Consider the following 7,493-nt stretch of genomic DNA (forward strand, 5'->3'; position numbering starts at 1 on the left):
AGAGTGAAAACTTTTTAAAAAGTAAATGTTCACTTCATTTCATATAGTTTTGCATTGTTTAGGCAGTCCAATTTGCTGTTTCACTGTCAAAGAATTGCTTTAAATTGTCCAGTGGCTTTTGGCATGGATTTTGTGACATCTTTTTTGCTAATTCAAAGAACGGAATTCTAGTACTTAGATGATTTAACATTTTAATGGCTGCTGTTGGAACACCTCAATGTGTGTTTTCCTAAGAATTTTCTACTTATGTTTTGCAGCAACTGAAACTTTAGAGTTTCCTCCAGCAATTATGGTCTCTAATGCACATGTGCTTCTGGTACAAGAACTGTCTTGTAATGGCACACTTTTGCATTGGGAAATTTTAATTTTTTGTAATAGTGGTTCCACGTGATTCTGAATGCCTATAGAAGATTCGTGGCCTTTTCTAGGTTTGTGCTACTGTCCAAACCTGGGGTCAGTATGATGTCTCCAATGTATTTGAAGGAGGGTACATGCAAAACTGACCCATATTTCATCTTTAGCGGAACCTTCCTACCATTCTGATGCAAATTTAGCATGTCATGGTTTTCCTCATAAAATATCTCAAGGCCTGCCTGTGCTGCTAAATTGTATAGTTTTTCTATGGCATATTTTGTATTTTCTTCAGTGTTGTTGATTTCTGCTAAATCATCAGCAAAGACTAAATATTTAACAGTGTTTTTGCATGCAGAATTTCCAGTGTTTGCACATTTGATGTCTTTCCCCCATTCTCTTATAATCTAATCCAGAACTGAGTTTTACAGCAGAGAGAAGAGGCCATATTCTTGCCAAATATCTATGCATATCTCAAAAAGTTCAATGCCTTCACAACAAACTTTTAGATTTGGTGTTTCATTTGTAAGCATGTATCAGTTCTCTGGTTTTTCTGTCTACTCTGAGCTCTCCTACAGTTTCAAAAACAGTCTGTCAACGGAGTCAGATGCCTTCTTAAAACCCACATAGGCGACAAATGTACTTTTATATCAGTGGATCTTTTTATATCTTCTTTAGACTCCATATCTACTCTGCGCATAACCAGTCCTTCATGAATTCTACTTGATAGACAACAGTCAAAATGGTTTGGTCACTGTTCCAAATGGCTTAAGAATTCTATAATTGACTGACAAAAGACAGAAATTTCTGTAGTCATCAAGTCAGCCTTGTTAGTTTTTTTTATACACTGAGTGTATCAATGCACATTTTCAATCCTGTGGAATCATTCCAGTTTCCCAGATCTCTGTTAAAGAAATTAATTCATGTTAGAAAGTTCATGTCCTTCAAAATTCCACATCCTAGCTGTTCTTATAAATCAGACTTTTATTACTCTTAGATAATTCTATTACATCCAGTTTTTGGTGAATACAGTCCCACTTCTGTCTTATTTTGATATCATAATTATAAGCTCACATCCATTAAACTGTACTCATCATACAGAATGAGATTTTCACTCTGCAGCGGAGTGTGCGCTGATATGAAACTTCCTGGCAGATTAAAACTGTGTGCCCGACCGAGACTCGAACTCGGGACCTTTGCCTTTCACGGGCAAGTGCTCTACCATCTGAGCTACCGAAGCATGACTCACGCCTGGTACTCACAGCTTTACTTCTGCCAGTATCTCGACTCCTACCTTCCAAACTTTACAGAAGCTCTCCTGCGAACCTTGCAGAACTAGCACTCCTGAAAGAAAGGATATAGCGGAGACATGGCTTAGCCACAGCCTGGGGGATGTTTCCAGAATGAGATTTTCACTCTGCAGCGGAGTGTGCGCTGATATGAAACTTCCTGGCAGATTAAAACTGTGTGCCCGACTGAGACTCGAACTCGGGACCTTTGCCTTTCGCGGGCAAGTGCTCTACCATCATGTCATAGTAGCATATTGTCCTACTTTTTTTCAGAGTCACTTGTGTATGTAAACCATATTTTCTCTACTTTTGTCCTGGAATTTTGTTGATTCAACTCTGCTTTTGTTTCCACTATTATTATCCATGTTACATGGCTTTTGATTGGCATTTTGAAGAAAAATTACGATTCTCTTGTGGTGAATTGAGTGTGGCAAACACTGTAACAGATCGCAGAAGTACATCACTACAATAATTTCATTCCAGTATTTTTTTAATCATTGAAATCATAGTGTGCAGATTATTTAATGATTGATTTCTCTCATATTCTTCCAGTGAATTTAATCCATTAATTTCTGCCTTTCTTACAAACCTTGAACATAAAACTTAAGCCACTTACATGTTATTGTTTGTTGTTCATAATAATCTCATTGTGCTGCTGTATGTATGTGTGTGTCAGAATAGTAAGTGAATCAGTTTTGAATACTGTGGAAGATGAAACAGATAGCTTAATGTACCAAATCTGACAATGCTGCAGGTCATGTTCACAAGTTGTGTACCAGTGTAAGTTATTTCCACAATTATAAAATCTCCTTCTGAAGGCAGTGCATATTTGTAACAGGCTTATTACTTAAATACATAATGTGCAAGGTGACACAGGAAAACAGGTACATTTCCACAATCCAATAAAACTAGAAGTGATGAAGGAAAGAAATTGCATTCATAGGAATTGAAACCCTACAACTTGACCATTTACAAAACATTGATGATATTTATCATTTTTAAAAAATTACGTTCTTTTAGATGGCATTCTCTGTACGAATACATTTGTGAAATCTGCTGTTGAGATTCCTCATTGACCACTGCAACAACTCAGCTGGGATACTGTGAATTGCAATTTTCTGTTTTAACTCATCCAGGGTCCTTGGTCAAGAAGTGTATACTTCGCTCCTGAAGTACCCCACAAGAAAAAATCACAAATGGATACATCTGGTGATCTAGGGGGGCAGGGAATGTTACCAAATTGTGAGATCACACAGTTGCCAAACAATTCTCATACATATGCCTCTGACTGCCTTGCAGTGTGTGATGTCGCTCCATCCTTTTGAAACCAAGCTTCTGGAATGTTTAGAAAGTTGTTCAATACAGGTGTAACAAAAGTTTGTAATATCTCCACATAATTATCAGCATTGACAGTTATTGTGTTTCCCTGTTCATTTGCAAAAAAATACAGTCCGATAATCCCATATGATGAAACAGCACACAATACTGTCACTTTATTAATATGTAAAGGGTGCTCATGAATGTCACAAGGATTTGTGTTTGCCCAGTAATGTAGTTCTATTTATTCACATAACCTGTGAGTTGAAAATATGCCTCATTTGACATCCACAACTTGTTTAGAAATTCATTGTCATTGTTTTATTTTTGTTATCATTTGTTGACAGAATTCTAATCTTAACCAGTTATTGTTATCCCTTATTTGTTGCAACATCTGTGGTTTGTACTGACGAAATTTTTAATCAATATGAAAAATTCTGCGAACACTCTCCCGGGACATTCCAACTACTGCTGCTTGCTTACGAATTGAATGCTTTGGGCTCCGTAAGACAGACTCGCATACAACATCAATGTTCACTGGAGACTGCACACTTCTTGGTCATCCTTTTGGTTTCTTCTTGAGTCCAGATCCAGTCTCTTCAAAATTATTAATCCAACATTTTATCGCGAGTTTCAAAGGAATGTCATCATGACGTCCTAAATTACAAAAACGTCAAAACTCCCTCTGCACCACTACCAACCTATATTGCTTTTATAAAACATTGTTATGGCTGACGCACACTGTTGTCCATTATACTGATCCATTCTTACTGAAATGGCAGACTGTTTACTCACTAACTGTCATGAATGCACAGTGCTGCCATCTGCACATGGCTGCCTCTACTCATTTCAAACATTCCCATTATTCTGTGTCACCCTTTACAAGTATTACAACAAAGTTGTGGTATCTTAAAGGGCTCTGGAATGAAACTTCTTTTCTGTCATAATGCTCATCAACACAATTCATAACTAATTCTTACTGTTAGTGAATGGTTTAACTGGAAGACTCTTAACCGTCTGCCTTATGTGTCAGGTTTTCAGCAAACCATTTTAACAATTCTAGTGATACAAACATAGACTTTTTGCAAGAATATACACAAAAATGTAGCACTGTAGTACTGGCAGAAATTTTAAAGCGTCAGCAACAGGGATATTGATCATCTTGGCGTTAGTGCAATAATTGTATCAACAGTATCATGCTACCCTTGGGTACAGCTTTTCACTGATATTTTTTCATTTAACTATCTGTAGTAGATCGTGACATAGATCTTCACAAAATCTGTTATCTCACCACAAGTAAAAGGTGATTCTTATTGTCAATAAATGTAAGATCATGTGAGATTTAAAGCTTTGCCAGAGTACATATTGTTCCACAAAATGTAGGGCAAACTGCCTGATGTTTGTAACTTCCTGCCACAATATTTCAGTGCAGAGTCTTCTGGCCATTTTCAGGTGATTCTGGCAAAAATGCACTGAACTCTGGTATTTAAGGCCCTGCTGGCACATGCTTGGTCGATTCACTTGGCATTGCACGTGCACTACTTGAGCGCATTCGATTCTGCGCCGCGCACCCTCCATGGTGAAAACTCACTGCATCGATATCAATTCGACTATTTTCCCCCAGTTCCATCATAGAACTATGCCAGCTATGGAGGTCATGAAGTTTTTCAATAATTGGGTTCCATGCCAAATTCAATTGAAATCCTCTGTCTCAATTGATAAGAGACTCACTGTCAGACAGTCGTATTTCCATGGATTCATAAATAACAGAATTTCAAAACTTAGACATATAGGCCCTAATTTTGGTCTCACTGTAATTCATTACATGACCAGTGGAAATACAGTTTTCAGCAATGGCAGACTTACAAAGTTGAAGGAGGCGAGTATGCCATAGATGTTCTACAATGCGATCCTGCACAGTACATGTCGTTTGCCATATATAAGACTTTCCGCATTAGCATGGAATCCTGTAAGCATCTGCCTTGTGTAACTTTAGGTCATCTTTGACAGATCCCAACAGTGGCATAATTTTTGCAGGAGGTCGAAAGATTGCTTTCACTTTATCTTTTCATAGTATTCTGCCTATTTGTGCTGAGATATTACCAATATATGGTAAATAGACAGTCGTTCTAAAGGCCTCTTCCTCTTTTTTGCCCTGTCCTTTACAGATCTGCAGCACTCTCTCCACTTGCGAGGATGAATACCCATTCTTCAGAAACAGAGTCTGCAGGTGCTCCAGTTCCATTCGACAAAATATCGGTGTCAGAGATGATGTGGGCTCGGTGAATCATCAACATATCGCCAAAATACAGCTGAACGTCTGACTAACAGTTACTTAACAAAGGAGGTAATTAAGAAACTGAAATGAAATAGATCAGTAGAGCTGATTGAGCACAACCTCTCCTCTACATATTTTTTATTTCACAATGAGTTTTATGAGCAATCAGATGGTGTCGCCATGGGCAGTCCTTTATCTTCCCTGGTGGCCAGTCTTCTTACAGAAGACTTTGAGGAGCGGGCACTTGCCTCAGCCACTTTCAAATCAACAATATTTTGCTGATATGTTGATGACACTTATATGGTTTGGCCTCATGCTTTGGACCATCTGAACTCCATACACGAAAACATGAAATTTACTATGGAGCTGGCGAAGGAGGGTTGCCTGACATTTTTAGACATCTTGGTGCAACATTGGAGTGACGGCACACTTAGTCATTCAGTATATAGAAAGCCCACTCACACAGACCTTTACTTGCAAGCTGGTAGTTGCCACCATCCGGCACAAACGATGGGTGTTTTGAAGACCTTGATTTACCGAGCCCACATCATTTCTGGCAACAACAGTTTGCAAATGGCACTGGAGCACCTGCAGACTGTGTTTCTGAAGAATGGGTATTCGTCCCAGCAAGTGGAAAGAGCGCAGCAGGCCTGTAAGGGGCAGAGAAAAGCAGAGGAAGAGGTCTTTAAAACGACTGCCTATTTACCATATATCGGTAATATCTCAGTGCAAATAGGCAGAATACTAAGAAAATATAAATTGAATGCTATCTTTCACCCTCCTGCAAAAATTTTGTTGCTGTTGGGATCTGTCAAAGATGACATACAGTTGCACAAGCAGGTGTTTACAGGATTCTGTGCAAATGTGGCATATTTTATATAGGGCAAAAACGTGTACTATGCAGGATCGCATTGTAGAACATCAGCGGCATACTTGCCTACTTCAGCCTTGTAAGTCTGCCATTTCCGAACACTGTATTTCCACTGGTCATGTAATTAATTACAGTGAGACCAAAATTATAGCCCATACATCTAACTTTTGGAGTTCTGTTATTAATGAATCCTTGGAAATATGACTATCTGACAGTGAGTCTCTTATTAATCAAGACATTGGATTTCAGTTGAACTTGGCTTGGATTCCAATTGTTGGAAAACTTCGTGACCTCTGTAGCCGGCGTACTTCTATGATGGAACCGCAGGAAGGCAGTCGAATTGATATTGATGCACCGAGTTTTCACCACAGAGGGCATGCGGTGCAGTAGAATCGAACACACTCAAGTAGCACACACACAACGCCAAGTGAATCCACCACACATGTGCCAGCAGGGCCTTAAATACCAGAGCTCAGTGCTTTTTCGTCAGTATCATCTGAAGATGGCCAGAAGTCTCGCCCTGAAATGTTGTGGCAGGAAGTTATAAACATCTAGCAGTTTGACAGGAATTTTGTGGAACTATGTAACATTGTATCTGAAAAGAAAAACCAAACATAAAAATTTAATCACATAATGCCAACAGATTGAGGGTATATAGATAAATGATTTGTACGAAAACAAACAGGAAATTTGAAGCAATTTTATGTTTCTGTCAAATGTGTGTGTCATATCCTGGTAGGGACAGAATAATATGAAACCAAGAAGATTTGGAACACAGTATTCTAATTACGCTCTCAAAGGCATGTGGCTGATGAAACAGCTAAACCGAAAAGCGTGCCGCAGTTTACATCATCGTATGGTAAGACATTTGTAACAACTCATTGACATAGGATACAGCAACATTGTGTTGCGGGGTGTGGTCTGGGTGGCAGTGTGGTTGTTTGGTAGTACTGATGTACTGGGTGTTGAGATGGCAGCTGGTGGTCATGGTCGCAATACCTTGGCTGGCACTGGCCTATGTCATCTGCACCACTGGGCAGCAAAATAGAAGTGAGGTGTCATGACACACAGAACTTCAGACCTCAGTGCATGAGCAGCAGGCAGATGATGGGAATAATAGTGGATGGCTATGTTGCCAGACAGATAAACAGTCACCAGAACATTATTTATACACACCGACTGAACCACCAGGCAGGTTTGAGTCAGCAGCTGTAATGAGAAGGACTCTGTGATACTGGTCCCCTAGCTCCAATGGACATCCGACATCATCATCTGCCTGACACTCATGCACTGAGCTGTGTAGTTCCATGTGCTGTGTCACCTCATCTCCATGTTGCTGCCCAGTGCTGCAGCTGACACAGGCCAGTGCCAGCTAAGCCGTTGGGAC

This window comes from Schistocerca piceifrons, chromosome X (genome assembly GCF_021461385.2).
Source record: "Schistocerca piceifrons isolate TAMUIC-IGC-003096 chromosome X, iqSchPice1.1, whole genome shotgun sequence".
NCBI lineage: Eukaryota > Metazoa > Arthropoda > Insecta > Orthoptera > Acrididae > Schistocerca > Schistocerca piceifrons.